Source organism: Acinonyx jubatus, chromosome C1 (genome assembly GCF_027475565.1).
Source record: "Acinonyx jubatus isolate Ajub_Pintada_27869175 chromosome C1, VMU_Ajub_asm_v1.0, whole genome shotgun sequence".
Taxonomy (NCBI): Eukaryota; Metazoa; Chordata; class Mammalia; order Carnivora; family Felidae; genus Acinonyx; species Acinonyx jubatus.
This window is the reverse complement of record NC_069381.1, coordinates 79,265,599-79,287,114: the sequence shown is the minus strand read 5'-3', so window position 1 is coordinate 79,287,114 and position 21,516 is coordinate 79,265,599. Positions and strand designations below refer to the sequence as shown.

At 42.9% G+C, this 21,516-nt stretch overlaps 1 protein-coding gene across 7 annotated transcripts in view; it reads right to left on the bottom strand.

The window, feature by feature from the left end:
- SLC44A3 (solute carrier family 44 member 3) overlaps positions 1 to 21,516 on the bottom strand; it is a 331,249-nt gene that overhangs the window by 159,223 nt on the left and 150,510 nt on the right. For all 7 annotated transcript variants that reach the window (XM_053214493.1, XM_053214494.1, XM_053214492.1 and 4 more), the window contains one exon: positions 4,482 to 4,537. The gene's annotated coding sequence lies outside the window, so the exon portion shown is untranslated. The remainder of the gene's footprint in view (positions 1 to 4,481; positions 4,538 to 21,516) is intronic.

Genomic DNA, 21,516 nt, shown 5'->3' with positions numbered 1-21,516 from the left:
ATATATAGGGGTGGCCATCTTGGGGAAATATCTGCCATACCGCCCTAGTCTGCTTGAGCTGCCATAAGAAATACAATGGGCTCTGTGGCTTGAACAACAAATATTAATTTCTCACAGTTCTGGAGGCTGTAAGTCCAAAATAAGGGTGCTCAGGTTTTTGGTGAGGGCACTCTTTTTGGTTGTCTTCATATGGTCTTTTCTTGGTATGCACACATGGAAAGAAAAATCCCGTGTCTCCTCCTCTTTTTTATAAGGGCATTAATCCCATAATGAGGGCCCCACCCTCATCACCTAATCTAGTCATGATTACCTCCTGAAGGGCTCACCTCCAAATACCATGACATTGGGTTTAGGGTTTCAAAGGAGAATTTTTGGCAGGGGTGGGGGGGGGGTGGGGAGGACACACAAACATTTAGTCCATAATATACAATAAGTAAAGATGGTAGAGAGAAAAGATAGAAAATGCTATGTCCTGGGAACCATCATCATGCTTCTAAAATAATCAACTTGGGAAGCATTTCAGGATGTCTCATTTCTAAGACAGTACATTTTCTTTATTGATTAATTTGGGTATTCTCTTACTGTATTTTACATGGTATAAAAGCTAGAGCAAAAGACTGGGCTCAAATTTTCCTAAGGCCACTTAGATAATATGACTTGATCTAAGCATTTAATCCCATCCACTTATTCAACAGATACTTATCAATGGCCTTCAATGTGTCAATCAGGTACTGTTTAAGATGCCAGGGATAGAATAGTGACTAAAACAGAAACTCCTGACATCATGTAGCTAACACTCTACTATGTGTTCTGTGGTCTCTGTGTGTGTGAGGGTGGTGGTGGTGTGAAAAGTGGCAACTGAGAAAGCAGATAAATAATTAAAATTATGTGAGTGGTGAGGAGTGCTGTGGAGAAAAATGAAGCAGGGAAGGAGGCTAAGGTGGCAGGAACATCCTCATGAAAAAGGTGACATTTGAGTAAAGACTTGAGGGAAGTAAAGGAGTAAACCATGTGCAAAGGCCCAGGTGGGAACAGACCTGTGTGTCCAGGGAGCATTAAGTAAGTCAGTGTACCTGGGGACTGAAAAGAGTAGGAAATGGGGACAGAGAGCTCATGGGGAGGTTGGAAGAAATTGTATCACGATATGGGAAGCCATTAGAGCTTTTGATTAGAGGGTTAATATGATCTGACATACTTTTAATAGGATCACTTTAGCTGCTGTGTTGAGAATGAGATCGAAGAGGGGCAAGGGTGGAAACAGGGAGGCTAGTTGGGAAGCTACCAAAATAACTCCTGTGAGGAACTATGTTGAAAGATTGGTAGCAATGGTGGTGGCAAGAAGAGGTCAGATTCTGGATATGTTTTGTGAGCATTTTCTGACCGATTGGGAATGGGGTATGAGAGAAAGAGAGGTGGCAAGGATGACCACAGGTTTGGGCCTGAGCATTTCTAACAAGAGTGTTTCAGATTTCTATTGCTGCATAACTAGTCATGTCCTACCTTGGTGGCATAAACAACAGCAACATTTGTTTTGCGCACAAATCTGCAGTTTGGGTAGCGCTCTGAGGGAACAGCTTGCCTCTGCTCACTCAGTGTCAGCTGAGGCAGCTCCAACGTTGGGGGCTTGTTTCTTCTGAGAGTTCGCTCACTCACATATGTGGTGGTTGATGCTGATTGTTGGCCACATCTATATGTGGCCTTTCCATGTGGCTGCTTGCCTTCCTCATGCCTTGGTGTCTGGGTTCCAAGGTTCCAGGGGTGCGTCACCTCAGAAAGAGAGAGAGCCAGGTGGAGCTTGTACCAAAAACTTCCTCCCTGAAAAGTATTTTCTTAATTCCAGCATAATCAAAATACAGTGTTTTTATTAGTTTCCGATGCACAATGTAATGATTCAACAATTCCATACATTACTCAGTGCTCATCACGATAAGTGCACTCTTAATCCCCTTCACCTATTTCACCCATCCCCCCCCCACCTTCCCTCTGATAACCATCAGTTCTCTATATTTAAGTTTTTGGTGTCTCTTTCTTTCTTTGTTCATTTGTTTCATTTCCTAAATTCCACATGAGTGAAATCATATGGTATTGTCTTTCCCTGACTGACTTAATTCAGTTAACATTATGCCATCTAGATCCATCCATGCTGTTGCAAATGGCAAATTTTATTCTTTTCATGTCTGAGTAGTACTCTATTGCATATATATACCACATCTTTCCAGATCTTTTTTTAAGTTTATTTATTTATTTGGAGAGAAAACATGAGCACAGGAGGAGCAGGGGTGGGGAGAGAGAGAGAATATCACAAACAGGGTCCACACCTGTGGAGCCTGAGGTGGGGCTCGAACCCACGAACTGTGAAGTCATGACTGGAGCCAAAATCAAGAGTTGGACGCTTAACCAACTAGGCCACTCGGGTGCCCCTATACCACATCTTTATCCTTCATCTGCCAATGGACACTTGGGTTGCTTCCATATCTTGGCTTTTGCAAATAATGCTGCAATAAACAGAGGAGTACATATATCTTTTGAATTAGCGTTTTTGTATTCTTTGGGTAAATACCCAGTAGTGGCATTATTAGGTCATATGGTAATTCCTATTTTTATTTTTTTGAGGGACTTCCATACTGTCTTTCACAGTGGCTGCACCAGTTTGCCTTCCCACCACAGTGCAAGAGGGTTCCTTTTTCTCCACATCCTTGCCAACACTTGTTGTTTCTGTGGCTTTGATTTTAGCCATTCTGACAGGTGTGAGGTGATATCTCATTCTGGTTTTATTTGCATTTCCCCGATGATGAGTGAGGTTGAGTAGCTTTTCATGTGTCTATTGGTCATCTGAATGTCTTCTTTGGAGAAATGTCTGTGCATGTCTTCTGTCCATTTTTTAATTGGGCTATTTGGTTTTATGATGTTGATTTGTATAAGTTCTTTATATATTTTGGATACTAATCCTGTATTAGATTTGTCATTTGTAAACATCTTCTCCCACTCAGTAGGTTGTCTTTTAGTTTTGTTGATTGTTCCCTTTGTTGTGCAGAAGTTTTTATATTGATATAGTCCTAATAGGTAATTTTTGCTTTTGTTTCTCTTGCTTCAGGAGACATACCTAAAAAAATGTTGCTATGGCTGATGTCAGAGAAATTACTGCCTGTGCTCTCATCTAGAATTTTTATGGTTTCAGAGGTCACATTTAGGCCTTTGATCCATTTTGAGTTTGTTTTTGTGTATGGTATAAGAAAGTGGTCCAATTTCATTCTTTTGCAGAATTCTTTTGCTGTCCAGTTTTCCTAACACCATTATTTAAGGAGACTTTTTCCATTGCATATTCTTGCCACCTTTGCCAAAGATTAATTGACCATATAATCCTAAGTTTATATCTGGGCTTTCTGTTCTATTGATCTATGTGTCTATTTTTGTGCCATTATCATATTGTTTTAATTACTATAGTTTTGTAGTGTATCTTGAAATCTGGGATTGTGATACCTCCAGTTTTGTTCTTCTTTTTCAAGATTGATTTGGCTGTTTGGGGTCTTTTGTGTTGCCATACAAATTTTAGGATTATTTATTCTAATTTTGTGAAAAATGCTGTTGGTATTTTGTGTATCAAACTTATGACATCACCGTGGAAGTCTTGCCTCACTTCTGCAACGTTATGCATCAAGGCAATTACAAAGTTCTGCCAAGAGTCAAAGAGAGGGAAATAGACTCCATCTCTTGATGGGGAAATGGCAAGAGCACATGTGAGTGGATATATTGTTGTGTGATTTATTTTTGGAAAAAATAAATAGAATAAAATAAATGAAATAAATCTTCTACAGACAAAGTGACATATTTATTGACATGAAGAAGGTTGGAGTGGGGTGAGATCAGAAGCCGATATTAGGAGTTTGAGATAATTCTGACATGCCCCTTGACCTTTGTTTTCTTTTTTTTTAAAAAATGTTGATTTATTTATTTTGAGAGAGAGAGAGAGAGAGAGAGAGAGAGAGAGAGAGAATGAGAGAGAGCAGGGAAGGGGTAGAGAGAGAGAGAGAGAGAGAGAGAGGGAGATGTGGGACTTGATCTCATGAACCGCAGCATCATGACCCAAGCCAAAATCAAGAGTTGGATGGTTTAACCAACTGAGCCACCCAGGCACCCCATCCCCTTGCACTTTCAAATGGAGAAGTCAGATAGGTAGGTGGATATGTGAATTTTGAGGTCAGGGAGTGTCATCAGTGTTAATATTTAAAATCAGAAAGGCAGATAATATGACAAAGGAAGTGAGTGTAGATAGAATGTGATCCAAGGATTCAGTTCTGGGGCACCCCGACATTTAGCAGCAGGAGAATGTGGGGGTTAGGAGAGAATGGGGATATGGTTTGGTACCCTGGAAGCCAGGTGAGAGCGGTATTGGAGGAAGAGGCAGTGGGCCAGATTTTTCAAAGTCTTGCAGTTTATGATTCTGTAATGATAAACACCTGAACAGGTATTAGTTTTCTTACCTCATGCTGTTAGGCTCCATCAATCCAAATTCTTGTCTCTGTTGGACCAGAAGCTTCTGAAAGGCAAGGATACTGGCATTAGTCATCTCTGGACCCTCTAAGAAACTATCATCATGTTTCCCACACAATCGATACTTAATAAGTGAGGGTGAACAGAAACTGACAACAAAGAGACACATGTGAGTTGAAATTCCTTAAAAGGGCCGTTATAAGCTTGAGAAAATATTCTCATTATTTGTGGTAGTTATGTTTCATAAAGTTTCTATGAACGTTGAATTAGCAAACACTGAACCACCCTTTCAATGTAAATACAGGGTTAGATTCCTGTGATCCTCTGGTCACAGCGGTTTCCTCCACCCATCAATATATAACCTTGTTTTATGTATGTTTCTGTTGAAAGACACCTTATTATATATACTGTTGAGTCATTAACATTGAACTTGCGGCAAACAGCACCGTAACTCATGCCTGCATGGCGTCTAATGCATGTATTCTCTCCATAAGGCCCCTTAGAGCCTGGAGCTTTGCAATCTTGGCCAGCACGTCAGCACATCGCTTGGGAGTCATTTTAAACCACGAAATCACCAGGAAAAGACACCAAAATGTGAAAAACGTGACACTAAATAGACTGTGAAAAGGATGTTTATTTATAGGAAGAGAGTGGAAACAAGAAGGTAGAGCATACTGTTGTTGGAACTCAGTGGTGTTGCTCAGCTAGAAAGCCAGAAAGCAGTGCAGTGGGCGCCTCAAATTTCATGCTGTCTCTAGTGAGCGCAGAAGAACAGGGAGCACTGATTTGGGGAGAACAGATACATTCTAGCCACTGGCACATTTGCAAATATGGAATCTGTGAATCATGAGGATGACTGGATCTACCTTGCGTTAAACTGAATGTAAAGGGCCAAAGAACAAGGGTTTCATAGCTTTCACCTCGGTACATCCATTTGGAAGGGGTCATAACTTCAGTTCTTTCTTTCTTTCTTTCTTTCTTTTCTTTCTTTCTTTCTTTCTTTCTTTCTTAATTTTAACTTTCAAGATGTCATTATTACTTTGGGCCTTAACGCCTTACACAAATAACTCAAATTATAGTTCATTTTGATCGCATTAATTTGAAGTCAGATTTTATTACTTTGAAAATGGCTTTACATTTCTGAGCCTACCCACTTTGGTCAGCCTTTTCTGCCTCTATTCCCCTTAAGTGGATGGTCTGAACAGGTTTTTCTATTTGGGTATTGAGGTAACTGAACAGAATAAGTTGGGGTCCTCACTTAATGTTCTTGGGGAAGACAGGCTCCTGCAGAGAGAGACTGTGTTTCAGGGTCTAACTTTGCTGTGGGTCACAGCCAAGTCCACCTAGGATTCCACCATAGCACAGAGGTGTTTGCCTGTGCAGGCTTTCAATACCGTGTCAGTGGCAATTTGCAGAAATTCCGTGCAACATTCAAAAGCCCATGAATGGGCCAGGTAGTTGAGAGTTGGGAAAAGCACAAACTGAATAATAGTATTTATGGAGACTGGACCAGAATAGTGCTGGCTCCCCCAGTAGAGGTGATCACTTCCCTCCCTGAAGATGCTATGAACGTCCCATGAAGGAAAACAGACCAGATGTGGCTTTAAGGGAGAAAATATCTTGATCTTTTGGTTTTAATAAGCAATTCCCTAAATAGCTAAATTAAATTTAAGAAGAAAATGGAAAACAAAACTCCAATGCCCTTTAAAAATGCCCTTATAATTTTCCATGGGACAATTTTTTATACAGTTAAGGAAAAGCAAATTTGTTACCTTTTCTGGCAATCTCAAACTCTTCGGTTTCTGATTCCTAAAAAAATTATTTAACTCATTGAAGAGTAATGTGGCTGACTGATCAAATGCCCACTGCCTGCTTGGAGCTGGGGATCCCTCTGGAGAGGCTCAAGGGCACCCCCAAGGGCCTGGCTCTGAGTGCAGTTCCTGTCGGAAGCTGCCTCAAAGCAAATGCAAGATAAGCCAGGAGCTTCTGTGGGGAAGACGGCAGCATCCATCTTGCCATTAGGCTGATCAGTTTTCCTCTGCTTCCTGTTTCCTTAAAACGTTGTCTTCCCGCCAAGATAATGTCCAGGCTTACACAGATGCGAGAAGTGAGGCAGAAAGCCACTGCACTTGCTTTGCCTAGAAATTAATCTTGCACTCTCAGAGGAGCACTTAATATCCTGTGGAAGCAACACTCTCCAAATACAGCAGCCCTACCATTCTGGGGGCCAGATTGCCATTGACCTTGATTTCCCAGCTATGAAAGATTTTGGAAAAGGCCTTTGAGGAAAAGGCAGTCACAAAGCCCATCCACTTTCCTTGGGCCAGAGCGCCAGGCAGATTAAGGAGGAGGTCCCCAGAAAGGTGCAGCCACTGGTTTTGAAGGAGCGCTAAAACCCCACTGGAATAAACCAGAAGTGTGGGATCAGTTAACTCAGGGTTTCACTTGCAACTATTCCTATGGATGGAAGAGGTTCCTTAATGCAGACTTCACCGTTGTCGGTCTTTCCAGGGAAGCCTTCCTTTTTGCGATGTCTCCGTGCAAGCAGTGGGGCACGGCTGCAGGCGGACCTGTCTCCCTGCCACCTGTGTGCACGCGCAGAGATGAGTCACGGTCAGCTGGCCTGTGAAGCTGAGTAATGCGTAACGCCTCAGATACTGTTCCTTGGAAGTGAGGTGTTCTTTATTTTTCGCTAACTGAATGAGATGTTCTTTAACATGCCTCACAAACACAGTCTGACGTAGAAAACTGCCCACAATAAATGTGTGTAGCCATTTCCTGTTTCGAATATAAAGAAAGAAATATGTGATTTTTACTCATAGAAGTTTCTCACCCCCCACTCGTGTTGAACAAACATGTCTTCAAGGAGAGCAACATTAACTGTCTTAAGGGACCTGTTTCTCTGTCGGGCCCTCCTGGTCTGACCCGGTTCAGAGGTCCTTTTCCGATCCTCGACGGTCAGGGGTAGATGATAGCAAGTCACAGGTCCGGTTTACAAAAGCCAGGTGTTCTGGTGAGCGAAAGCTTTCTTGCTTTCAAGCTAGGGTGGCCAACCACCGTGGTTTTTCCTGGACTGAGAGTTTTCAGTGTTAAGCCCAGGAAAGTCCCTGGATGAGTCGATCACCGTATTTCAGGCCAACTTGTGCCTAGGGAAGCCGCAGAGTAAAGGACTTGCCAGTGTGGGCTCTGGAGCTGACTGCCTGAGTTAGGACCACTGTCCATTATTTAACTTGCCATGTAACCGTGGGCGAGTTACTTAACCAGCTCCTCAGTTTTCACACCCCAAACCTGGGAAAAATAACATCTCCCTTTTAGGGATGTCATGAAGCCAAAATGAAATCATCACGTACAGTGTCCCTCCGTGAGCCGCACACATAGGAAGGGCTCATAAATGCTGGCTATTTTTGTTGCAATTGTTATTATTTGAAGGTAAAACAGTAGCAGTGAAGTGGGCCACCCGTGGGAAAAATGGCAACTAATACACCTGAGGTCAGCCCAGAGCTATCAAGAGGTGGTCAGATAACATTCATGACAGCTTGAGAAGACACAAAAGCACACAAAAGCACAAAAGCACAAAAGCACATGTGTTCTTCTGTTTGGAAACTGTTGATCAAAAACGGATTTTACTTTGAAAAGTTTTGGTGCCTTTAGGGGCAAGTTTCCATTATCTGGGAAATCCGGGCAGATGGATTTCTTGGCTAGGGGAGGCGTAACTCCAGGTGTGTTCAAGGCCCCGCAGGCTTCCTAAGTGCCCTCGATGAGGAAGCAGATGCCAAGGGGAGCCTGTGGTGCGTTGGCTCCTCCTGGGGCACAGGATCAGGCTGCAGACCCTTGGCATATGCTGTGGAAAATCTTCCCACACCGGCACCGGGGCTCCAGACACATGTGTTTTAGATCAGTGTTAATCAAGTCAGCTTCTGAAGCTCTTACTTCCTGTCATTTGGCCTGCAAAATTTTGCTGAGTCATTTGACCTCATGCATCTTCTAAAACAGTAGTCACATGACCAGAGGAAACTGCTGTGGGCACACAGCTTGCCTATGGGCACGTAGTTTTGCAAACTTAACCCAACCAACATGCGGAGATCACACACTGCCGTGCCCTGCGTTGAATTAGGGACCTGGAACTTACTGGGAGCAGCAGGGCCCGGCTTGTCCTCAAAGCACTGGCTTTCTAGTGGGAAGGACAGGTGCATATTCTAGGACTACAGGCCAGACCCTGAAAAGTTTTATGAACAAAAACATAAACTGTGTGACTGGGTGGCGCAGATTAATTCATTCTGACTAGGAGAATCACAAAGAAAGGCACACCCAGCTAGGGGAGAACACCTAGGACTTGGACAAGCTGAGAAAGGGGAAGAAAGTTTGGACAGAGGGTGTGCAGAAGCCAGAACACATAGGCAGGTTCCCGGGGTCATGTTGGGCACCCAGCATGCTGGATTGGACCACAGGAAGCACAAAGGGGGTTCGGTGGGAGATCAGTTGGGCCCGCTCATAGAGAACGGAGTGAATACACGAACCTAGAGTCTACACTTTCTTCCATATGCAAGAGGAAAGGCTTTGGAGCAAGGGAGTGATAGGATCACAGCAAGGCCTTAGAACATGACTTGGTCAAGGAAGGAATCTGTGGGCGGATAAATACAGGCGGCAGGAAGGCAGGGGAGGGCAGAGGTCTTAGTCCCACAAGGCAGGTCAGAGTTGATGAGACCTGAACTTTGGAAATGGCAGAAAGAATGGAAGGGAAGGAAGAGAAGACGCTAATGGAAACTTTGGGAGGGAGAAAGAGAGGATTTAACCTCCATTTCTCTGCACCAACCCCAAGGTGGGCAGTGAGCCGGGAGGGGCAGCAAGGAAAGGAAGAGCAAGTGAATAACAGTCTGGGTAGAGCGGCAAAGATCACAGGTTGCAGAGCTGAGGGGAAGGGAGTTGGTTAGCCTACAAAGAAAGGGCTGAACAGCACCTTAGTGACAGCTTGTCTGTACAGGAGAGACACCAATCACAGCTGTTTCCCGGTCTCCTCAGAAAAAGGCTCAAGTTAAGGTCTGGAGAGTTTAAAGGAGATATTAAGACAGAATTTCCAAATGGAGAAAGAGAGGCCAATAGCAGGAAGTGTTTTAACTTCAGGATGGTTTTGTTTCTGAGCTTCAATCTTTGCGCCACTGCCTGGACATGGGAAGAGTTTCCTCCTTCTATCTCCCTTCCAGAAAACCACCTCAGTCCCGCCTTGGTCAGTGGTTTCCTCTTTGACCGGAAAAGTCAGCATCACTGTTACTTTAAGGAAAAACAAAAAGCACTGGGTATGAATTCACCTTTGGAGATAATTGTACAAAATTCCTTTGTTAATTTTCAATCGGCATACTGAAAGTAACAGGTGTAAGTGGGTTTATGACGGTATTCACTATCAAAATCAAGTCCCTGAATTGGCTCATAACAGAATGCCACTTCAAAGCAGCTGTGGCAGGAAAAAGGGCATATTGCAAGGTTGTGGGGGCTTTGGGGTCACCCAAGACAGGAAGTGACTGAGAGCTGAGAGTCACTGAGCCCCAAGAGCCCCAGTCAGTCCTGGCTTCTGCCTGTCCCTGAATCAGCTACCTTCTCTCTCTCTGCAGGATGACCTTCACCACTTCAGCCATCCCATCCCGCAACACCTGAATGGCCCGTGCACAGGTTACAGGACCAGAGAAGGCCAGTTCATGTCTATTTATCTTAATTCTGATCTCCTGGGGACTCTGTCTCACCTAGGTGAACAAGGCCATATAGCTCAAGCATAGCTGCTAAACGTTGTGCACTACTATGGAACAGAGCAGGGGCGGTTCTCAGGGAAGAGTGCCATGAGCTGGACAGCCACCTTCTGATGCCCCTTTAAAAATCATGACAGGATCAAACCTCTCATCCTGCATGGCAGAATATTTGAAATGTAGAGACTAGGAATATGTTCATAAAGATAAAGAACTTCTGGCACAAAAATCACTGAGAAAAATCATCATCCAGAACTGTAGAATCACATGATACAATTACATCATTTATTAATGTGGTCAGCAAAGAAAGCATTGACCAGCCTTTGGCATTCTTGAAACTTAGGAAGAGTTAACCAGTCGTTACCATTCTATGGATACACAGGAACCACCACTTCTGAAACTTCTTCAGTTGTGGCAGCTTTGTTTTACTCACATCACTTCCCTTCTCAGAAATCATATGTATTTCTATTTCGTAATCTTAAAACTTTTGAGCAAGAGATTCAAGGCCCATTCCATCACATAGCACCACACTCCATCCCAACCTATTTCGTTCTTATTGCTTACCTCATGTTATTCCCCGTCTCAGTGGTTTCAAATCCAGGCAGATTTTATATTAGACACCTGCATCTCACCCCTGAAGATTCTGATTCTGGGCCTTGGGAGTCTGTGTGTATGTGTGTGTGTGTGTGTGTGTGTGTGTGTATACACACACACATATATATGTACATAATTTCTTTATACATATACATATACATAATTTCTTTATAATGTTTATTTATTTTTGACAGAGAGAGACAGAGCTGTGGAGGGGCAGAGAGAGGGGGACAGAGAATCCAAAGCAGGCTCCATGCTGTCAGCACAGAGCTTGATGTGGGGCTCAAACTCACAAACTGTGAGATCATGACCTGAGCCAAAGTCAGACGCTTAACTGACTGAGACACCCAGGTGCCCCCAGAGATCCATTGTATTCTTTATCCAGTTTCCCCAAATGGTCACATCTTAAAAAACCTAGTACAATATCACAGCCAGGTAGGGCAGTCGAGGTGTAGAATCTTCCCATTTCCACAAAGATCTCTTCTGTTGCCTTTTTATAGCCATACCACTTCCCTCCTCTCCACCCATCTCTGACCACTGGCAACCATGAATCTGTTCTCCATTTCTACTATTTTGTCATTTCAAAAACGTCATACATATGGAATTGCACAGACTATAATCTTTTGAGATTGGCTTTTTTCACACAACACAGTTTTCTGGAGACTCATACAAGTTAAGCGTATCAATAGTTCATTTCTTTTTTTAAAATTTATTTATTTATTTTTGAAAGAGAGAGAGAAAGAGAGAGAGAGAGCGCAAGTCGGGGAGGGGCAGAGAAAAAGAGAATCCCAAGTGTGGGCCCAAAGTGGGGTTCCATCTCCCAAACTGCGAGATCATGACCTGAGCTGGAATTCAAGAGTTGGGTGCTTAACTGACTGAGCCACCCAGGGGCCCCATAGTTCATTTCCTTTTACTGCTAAGTAGTATTCTATGATATGGATATACATAGTTTCTTTAGCCACTCACTCTGGGTCTTTTCACCCTTATTGAAGTACAATTGACAAATAAAATGATAAAATATTTAAAGTGTACATCATGATGATTTGATAGACATATATGCTATTAACCTATTTCCTCCCTTGAGTTAATTAACATATCTATCACCTTACATCCTTACCTTGTTTTGTTTTGCTTCCGTAAGAACACTTACCATTCTAATTTCTTAGCAAATTTCAATTGTAAAATACAATGTTATCAACAAGAGTCACTATGTTATACATTAGATCCTCAGACTTTTTCATCTTATAGCTGGCAGTCTGGACCCTTTCACCAACCTTTCCTTCTTTCTCTCCCCCCAGGCCCTGTTAACCACTTTACCCTCTGTTTCTATGAGTTTGACTTTTTTTAGATTTCACATTTAAGTGGTACCATGCAGCATCTTTCTCTGTCTGACTTACTTCACTCAGCATAACACCCTCAAGGTCCATCCATGTTTTTTCACAAACAAAAGGCAGGACTCCCTGCCAAAAACCTTTTTTTTTTCCCATCCATGTCCAATTGCTTGAGCAATATTTGTTGAAAAGGTGATCTTTCCTCCTTTGAATTGCTGTTGCACCTTTGTCAAAAATCAGGCATATTGTATGAGTCTTTCTTGGTCCTCTGTTTTGTTTTATTGCTCTATGTGTCTATCCGTCTGCTAAAAGCCACACTGTTTTTATTACTTTAAATGTATATTAAGTCTTAATATTGGGGAAAGTGATTCTTCCCACCTTCTTCCCTTTCAGGATTGTTTTCATTATTCTAGAGTCTTTGCCTTTCCTTATAAATTTTAGAATAAGTTTGTATATATCTACAAAAAACCTTGCTGAGATTTTGATAGAAGTTACATTAAAACCACCTCAACATAATAAAGGCCTCCTATGAAAAACCCTCAGCTAACATCATACTCAATGGTGAAAAACTGAAAGTTTTTCCCCTAAGGTCAGGTACAAGGCAAGGATTCCCACTCTCACCACTTTTATTCAACAAAGTACTAAAGTCCAAGCCACAGCAGTCATACAAGAAAAAGAAATAGAAGCCATCCAAATTAATAAGGAAGAAGTAAAACTTTAACTACTTGCAGATGACATGACACTATATATAGAAAACCCGAAAGACTCCACCAAAAAACTGCTAGAACTAATCAATGAATTCAGTAAGGTCACAGGATAAAAAATCAATATATAAAAATATGTTGCATTTCTATACACTAATAATGAAATGGCAAGTGAGACATTAAGAAAACAATCTCATTTTCAACTGCACCAAAAATAATAAAATACCTAGAAATAAATTTAACCAAAAAGGTGAAAGACCTGCACTCTGAAAACTATAAAATACTGATGAAAGAAATTGAAGATGACACAAACAAATGGAAAGACATTCCATGGTCATGGATTAAAAGAACAAATGTTGTTACAATATCTATACCACCCAAAACAATCTACAGATTTAATGCAATCTCTATGAAAATACCAACAACATTTTTCACAGAATTAGAACAAATAATCCTAATTTATATGGAACCATAAAAGACCCTGAATGGTCAAAAGCACACTTGAAAGAAGAAGAACAAAACTGGAGGTATTACAATCCCAGATTTCAAAATAAAGTACAAAGCTACGGTAATCAAAACAGTACGGTACAGACACAGAGATAAACACAGATCAATGGAACAGAATAGAGAGTCCAGAAATATAGTCATGATTATATGGTCAATCTTTGATGAAGGAGGCAAGATTATGCAACAGGAAAAAGACAGTCTCTTCAACAAATGGTGTTGGGAAAACTAGATGGCTATATGCAAAAGAATGAAATGGGACCACTTTCTTACACCATACACAAAAACAAACTCAAAATGGATTAAAGGCTTAAATATGAGACATAAAACCTCAAAAATCCTGGATGAGAATAGGCAGCAGTTTGTTTCTCTGACATCGGCCATAGCAACATTTTTAAAAGATATGTCTCTTGAAGTAAGGGAAACAAAAGCAAAAATAAACTATTGGGAGTAGATCAAAACAAAAAGCTTCTGCAGAGCAAAGGAAACAATCAACAGAAGTAAAAAGACGACCTACTGAATGAGAGAAGATATTTGCAAATGACACATCCAATAATGGGTTAGTATCCAAAATATATGAAGAACTTATACAAATCAACACCATAAAAACAAATAACCCAATTAAAAAATGGGCAGAAGACATGAATAGACATTTCTCCAAAGAAGACCAATGGGCCAAAGACAGATGGCCAAAGACAGATGGCCAAAGACACATGAAAAGATGCTCAGCCTCACTCATCATCAGGGAAATGCAAGTCAAAAGCACAATGAGTATCCTTCACACCTGTCAGAATGGCTAAAAACAAAACTGCAAGAATCTACAAGTGTTGGCAAGGATGTGAAGAAAAAGCAACCCTTGTGCACTACTGGTGGGAATGCAAACTGGGGCAGCCACTGTGGAAAACAGTATGGAGGTTCCTCAAAAAGTTAAAAATAGGAATTCCCATATGATCTAGTAATTCCACGACTGGGTATTTACCCAAAGAATACAAAAACACTAGTCTAAAAAGATATATGTACTCTTGTTTATTGCAGCATTATTTACAATAGCCAAGGTATAGAAGCATCCCAAGTGCCTATCAGTAGATGCAGGATAAAGAATATATACACAATGGAATATTGCTCAACCATGGAAAGAATGAAGTCTTGCCATTTGCAACAACATGGATGGATCTAGAGAGTATAATGCTAAGTGAAATAAGTCAGTCAAAGAAAGACAAATACCATATGATTTCACTCATATGTGAAATTAAAAAACAAAACAGGGAGCCTGGATGGCTCAATCGGTTAAGTGACCAACTCTTGATTTCAGCTCAGGTAATGATCTCATGGTTTGTGAGTTCGAGCCCTGTGTTGGGCTCTGCACTGACAGCACTGAGCCTGCTTGGGATTCTCTCTCTCCTTCTCTCTCTGCCCATTCCCCGCTTTCTCTCTCTTAAAATAAATAAACTTTAAAAACAAAACAAACGAACAACAGCAAAAAAAAAAAACAGAGACAGACCAAAAAACAGATTCTTAACTATAGAGAACAAAGAGATGGTTACCAGAGGAGTTGTGGATGAGGGGATGGGTGAAATAGGTGAAATGGATTAAGAGTACACTCAGTCATGATGAGCACTGGGTAACGTACAGAATTTTGAATCACTATATTATACACCTGAAGCTGACATGACACTGCATGTTAATTATACTGAATTAAAATGAAGAAAAGAAATTACATTAAACCTACAGATCAATTTGGAGAGAAGTGATATCTTTAACTATGTTGAGCCTTCTAGTCCATAAATAGGGTATGTCTTTTCATTTATTTAGGTTTTATTTATTTCTTTTAAAGTTTATTTATTTATTTTGAGAGAGGGAGAGCAAGAGCAGGGTAGGGGCAGAGAGAAAGAGGGAAAGAGAGAATCCCAAGCAAGCTCCATGTTGTCAGCATAGAGCCGGATGCAGGGCTTGATCCCATAAACCGCGAGATCATGAGCTAAGCCGAAATCAAGAGTCAAACACTTAAATGACTGTGCCACCCAGGCACCCCCTACGCTTATTTAGGTTTTAATTTCTTTCACTAGCTTTTTGCAATTTTCAGCCTATATATACTATACATTGTTTTGCTAACTGTATATGTAAGTAATTCATTTTCTTTAAAGTGATTATAAATGATACGGTGGGTTTTTTTAAGTTTATTTATTTATTTTGAGAGAGAGAGAGCACAGAGCCTGACATGGGGCTCAATCTCACAAACTGTTAGATGATGACCTGACCCTAAATCAAGAGTCAGACACTGAACCAACGGAACCACTCAGGTGCTCCTGGTATTGTGGTTTTAATTTTGGTGTCCACAGAACTGTGATTGTTTTGTGTGTGTTTTTCTTGTATTCTATCTTCCTGCATTCACTTATAAATTGAAAGAGGTGTTTTTTTGTTTTTGTAGATTAGTTGGGATTTTCTATGTAGATAATCATAACATCTGCAAATAAAGACAGCTTTATTTCTTCCTTTCCAACCTGTATGCTTTTAATTTCTTTCTTCTTACCCTAGTGCTGTGGTTATAATTTCCAGTATTATGTTAAATATGAGTGATGAGAACAGATAACCTTCCTGTTTCTATTCTTAGAAAGAATTCAGTCTTTCACTAATAAGTATGATGCTGGCTGTTGGTTTTTCGTAGATGCTCCATATTAAGCTGAGAAAATTCCATTCCGTTCCTAGTCTGATGTCAGTTTTTATTAGGAATCACTGAATTTTGTCAAATGCTTTTTCTGCATCAGTTGACTTGATCATACATACAGTTTTTCCTTTGGAGTCTGCTAATATGAAGAATTTTACTGGTTAGTATTCAAACATTAAACCATCCTGCATAGCTGTGCTGGACTCCATTTGGTCACAGCTGATTGTTTTTTTGTTTTGTTTTTTTGTGTGCTGTGGGTTTTGTTTGTTAAATTTTGGTTAAGAATTTTTGCATCTATGTGACTGCGGATCATCTCGCACTGGGTAGTTGAGATTCGGAAGGCGCTCAGACTCAGTGTCAGCAAGACTGCCCCTCCAGTCAGAACCGTGCGAAGACAAAACGGCCTTCCTTAAAGGATAATCATGTCCTGTCTTGGGGGCTCCTCAAGCTCTGGCTTAATGACCACCGGATGGGAATGTTGTAGAGGAAATTCAGACGCCAACTGGTGGGAGTGTGACTGGACAGCCTTGCGATTCTATTCCAGTCAGAGAGCATGTGATTTCATGAACTCCATTGCCCTGGTTCCCAGTGCTTCAGTATTTCCTGTCTGCAGCTGGGACGAAGGCTGGGCTTGACCTGCCACCTGAGGTCTAGCGCTTCTCTGGGAGTTACAGCAGAGGGTCAGGCCACCAACCATCTGCTACCCAGGCAGGCAGGCAGGCAGGCAGGATGCCCCAGGGCCTGCATAGAGTTTTAGACCCTTGTGATAAGCCCGCTGTCTGTGCCTCATGGACCAGATAACCTTACTCCATTCCAAGCCCCAGCCCCAATGGGCTCTTTATTTCAGTGACCCTGAGGTCACTGTGGCTTGAGTCTTGGCTGGAACAGGACAAGCAGGAGCAGGACAGACTGTTTTGTGTTTCTCAGTCTGTCCAGATTTGCACTTCCTTTAAAGGACCTTTCAGATGTTTATTTTTCCACTCTTCTTTTCATTAACTTGAAAGCAGCAAACTATATTTTGCCAAGAGAGAAAAAACATCCCTCATGCAGAGGATTTCTTCTCAACCCATCCCTCAGTAAACACTATTTCTGAGTGGGCTTCAAAGCTGGCCCAGCCCTGGATCCACCAATATCACTCACAATACTTGAGAAAGTAGATTTGAAACTTGCAGCCTTGATTTGAAAACTGCTCTTACTCTGCCTCTGTTGTATTTCATACCAGGAGGTGAGAGATGCTTGTGGGGTGGGTGTGTGTGTGTGTGTGTGTGTGTACACAGTCAACACACATAATTGTTTTGCCAGGTGGTGAAATAGAACATCAACTGTCATTACAAAAAGGGGTTTGTGGACCGGCAGACTCCTATCTCATGATGTTGAATAAAACTCAAATCCGAACACCTTAATGTGATATTAAATATACTCATGGAGATCTACCTCCCAGCTTTCTCTCTGCTTCCTCTCCTGCTCACACTCCTATCCTTTCCTCAATAATCTGCCCAGTCACTTGAAATTCTTGCCGTTAGCACCACTGCCTACATGTCTCCAGGAACTCTGGTTAGAAAGAGTAGGTACCATGGGGTGGATTTCTCATGAACCTATTAACGCTCATCTTAGCAGGAATTGCTTTCTCACTGGTCTAGCAGAGAACCTAGATTCTAGAGTGGAGATGGAATGGGACTAACATAGGCAAAGTCTGGTGGAGAGGAGAGGTAAAGCAAAGAGCCAAATGTGGGCAGAGTCTAGAGAAGGAGGCAGGGAAGTGAGAGGCCTGTTGGGCAGCTGTAAGCCTCAAATGCAAGCATGAAAATGGCAGCAGATGTGTGCATCTCATGCCTTATCCCATGAAGGGCATTTCCAGGATGGGTATGTGCACTAACCTCCAAGAAGCCCCAAGAGCAACACAGCAAAGTCTTTTCCACCTGAGGTGCTGCTCCAGGGCTGCTAACTACAGATAAAGCAGAAGAACCACAGAAGTACAATCTGCTGGTTCCCAGGTATGGCTGGGCTCATTTCCAGGCTCCCGGGAGAAGCTTGGCAATGGCAATGGAACTGGAGGGCAGATGACTTGACTCCAGGCCCAGCTCGGCCATGTATCAGCTGAGAGAGCTTGGGTTGGCCTCAGTTTCCCCATCCATCAAATGACATAGGTGTCTGCATCTTTCTGCTGGGTGACCTCACACCGTCCTGTTATAGCACCTACTCTAATATGCCAGTGTCTCCCAAATTCCAGTCACGAAGCCAGTCCCCTCCCAAGTTCTGGAGCCCTGAATCCAATCTTCCTGAATATCTCTGTTTGGGATTCACGGACCCCCAGAGCCTAGTGTGCTCCATCGACCTGCTCACCTTTCTTTCCAAACCTGCTCCTCTTCCTAGTTACACTGCGGTGAATGACACTGTCATTCACCCATGTACCCAAAAGAAAGCTAGATGTTTGCCCTAGCCTCTCCTGTACCTCCCACATTCTGTCACAAGTCCAATACAGGCTCTTAAATGTCTCTTGAATCCAATCCTGCTCTCCATCCTCACTGCCACTGCTCTGGACTGAAATTGTACCGTCTCTCTCTGGGGCCAATGCACTGACCTCCTGTCTCACCCTGCAGTCTGGAATCCCTGCTACACGATTGCTTTTTCTAAACTGCAAAGCTCTTGTGACTCTCCTACTTAACGCCCTTAGTGATTACCTATTTATTTCCTTTGGGGTAAGAATTCAAACTCCTTAATATGTCCTGGTTCCCCTCTTGACTCATTTCCTGCCTACCTTCCCTCCCCCACTCTTTAATTAAGTAATTAATTCATTTCTTTTATTTTTTTTAGAGAGTGTGTGAGCCAGGAGAGGGAGAGGGGCAGAGGGAGAGAGAGAGAATCCTAAGCAGACTCCATGCTCAGCACAGAGACCAACACGGGGCTAGATCCCATGACCCTGGGATGACAACCTGAGCCCAAATCAAGAGTCAGACGCTCAGCCAACTGAGCTACCCAGGCGCCCCTCCGTCCCCCACTTTATGCTCTACCTGTCACCACACTCAACTACTCAGAGTGCCACAAAGGGGCAAGACTTTCTCTCTTATGACTTGAATGGCCTGCTCCCTTGCCCGGTATTCTCTGACCCTCTTTTTTGCCTGCCCAGCCCCTACTGAGATCCATATTCTCCCTGGAAATACCACTCTGGTCCCACCTGAGTCAGAATAGCCTGTCTCAGGGCTCCCTCCTCTCACAGAACCTATCATACTGAGTGGTATGGTGACATTGTCTATTGCCTGCAGGGTTCTCTGAGCTCCTCAAGTGTGGGCAGTATGCCTCAGTCCTTCTGTCTCCCAAGCCTTCCACAAACCTTCAGGAACCGTGAGAAAACACATGTCTGCTGTTGAAGCCACCGCCCAGCCTGTGTATTCTGTTAGGACAGCCCTAGCAGAATGATACAAGTATCTACTATATGCAAAGTCCTTTGCCTTTACGGGTTGCAAGAGAGGATGCCTGGAAGGTTTCTATGGGATGTTCCTGTTTGAGTCCCATTCTTTGAGTCTCCTTAGGCAGCATTTCTTCCTGTGACAGTATGGTTTAAGATAAAATTGTGGCCTTCCCAGAAGTTTAGCGAGAAGCCACCCCTCATCTTTCATTAGAGGCCATTCTGTCTGGCTCCTCTTTGTCCTAAATTTAGAAGTTTGTGCACCTGCAAGGTAAGCAGGAGAAGGATCATTCTTGAGGCTTTGAGGCACAGGCTATCTGCCACAGGTAGAGTCACAGTCCTGTGGCCCCTTGCGCGGCTGGGAGGGAGAACGTGGGTTCTGAAGTCCCCAGATCTTCCCAGTTTGCTGCATGAGTGTATTAAAGTTCCTTGTCTTACTTAAAATAAAACTCCTAAGAGGCACATATATGACTTCAAGTCTTCTCAGGATTATCATGCCTTTTTTCCAAGGGTTAATTTTCAGAAGGGGTTTGATGCCTTTCCCCAAATAGAGAGCTTTGTTCAAAGAGTACTCAGATTGAAATCAAGTAGCATTGTGATTCTGAGCTACGGGGGACAGAGAGCGTTCAGTTTATATAAACCAAAGTGGGGGGGGTCCCGGGATGTTGACATCATGGGCATTGGTACCTGTCACTGTGACCACCAGATGCAGGAATGGCGCCACTCACAGAGCCTTTCATCTTACACTGACGTCCTGCTGGGGAGTGGAATCTGGGGCAGGGGTGCCAGCCTGGCATGTTCCAGAGGCCTTTTATGGGCAAGAAGAGGGGGCTCCAACCACAAGGCCCGAGAGCAGAGAGTCAGAATTCAGGGAGGTGGCACGATGGAAACCTGCCTTCAGGAGAGAACATCTGGACGTGGTACATCCCTTCATTCCTCAACAAAGTCAGGAAATGGAAGCAGGAGGAAACATTGAGAAAGGAGAACATTGAGCTCTTTTAACTGGCAGCTCTATTTTTGTGGATTAATAATTCATAAAGAACGACTTACGACACACAGGGACTGAGAGCTCACGAGCGGCATGCCTTGGCGACCTCACGTGGCCTGTGCAAGGAGCTGGAGAAAAACATCTGTTGGACCTGGATGATATTGGAACCATGCATCATGTAAGCAGGCTGCCCTCTTAAGAAGCTAAAATGACCAACCAAGTATGAGCAACTCGACCTCACTAGAAGTTATAGAAAGGCAAATGAAAGATGAGATGTATATTTTTTGCGTCCCACACAAAGTTTACAACGGGTAACAGTACCATGCTAGGTTTTAGTTCAGAGAGTTGAAGTGAGCCCACCTAGATCCTTCCCTCCCACTCAGAAGCTCTACTGAAATGGCAGCAAAGATGTACACAAGAGAATAAATTCACTGTGGTGCCGAATGTAGCAGGTAGGGACATCAGCAGAGTTTTTGATAATTTTCTAGAAGATAGAAAGTCATTGGGCTTGAAATGCCAAATAAATCTCAGAGGGGGAAGCTGTGTATGAGGTATGAGAGGACGCTGCAGAGAGAGACGGACTCCTGGAAGGAGAGCTATCTTCCAGAAGCGGTGCCAAGCTCTGAGTTGACAGAACGGTCAAGTAGGAATGGAATGCGGGTTGGCTATCAGGATGACCATTTGTGGGGCAGTCTGTGGGCAGCTGAGCCAGTTGGCCACCTTCACTCACACTGCTTCCCTGCCACAGGTGCAGAGCAGCTGGCCATGTACTGGCTCCCTTCAGAGACGAGTGTGCTCTTTAGGGGAATTCAACAGTCGGCCCGGGGAGATCTAGGGCTCCTTGAGGGACGGTGGGCCCTCCACAGTGAGCCTGTCCTTGTCAAGGCCATGAAAAGGGGATGTGCGGGGGTGTGAGAAGCATCCCACCAGCCTGACTTCTACCCCTGTATCTAAAGTGAGCAGTGCAAGGCCATATGCTCTACTATTAACATATACTCGTAAATGTGAATGGATATACCAAGGACAGCCAGAGTTCATGACAATTAAACATTTCAGTAGAAGGGCTGAAAGAAAGTTGAAGAAATATGCCAGAATATA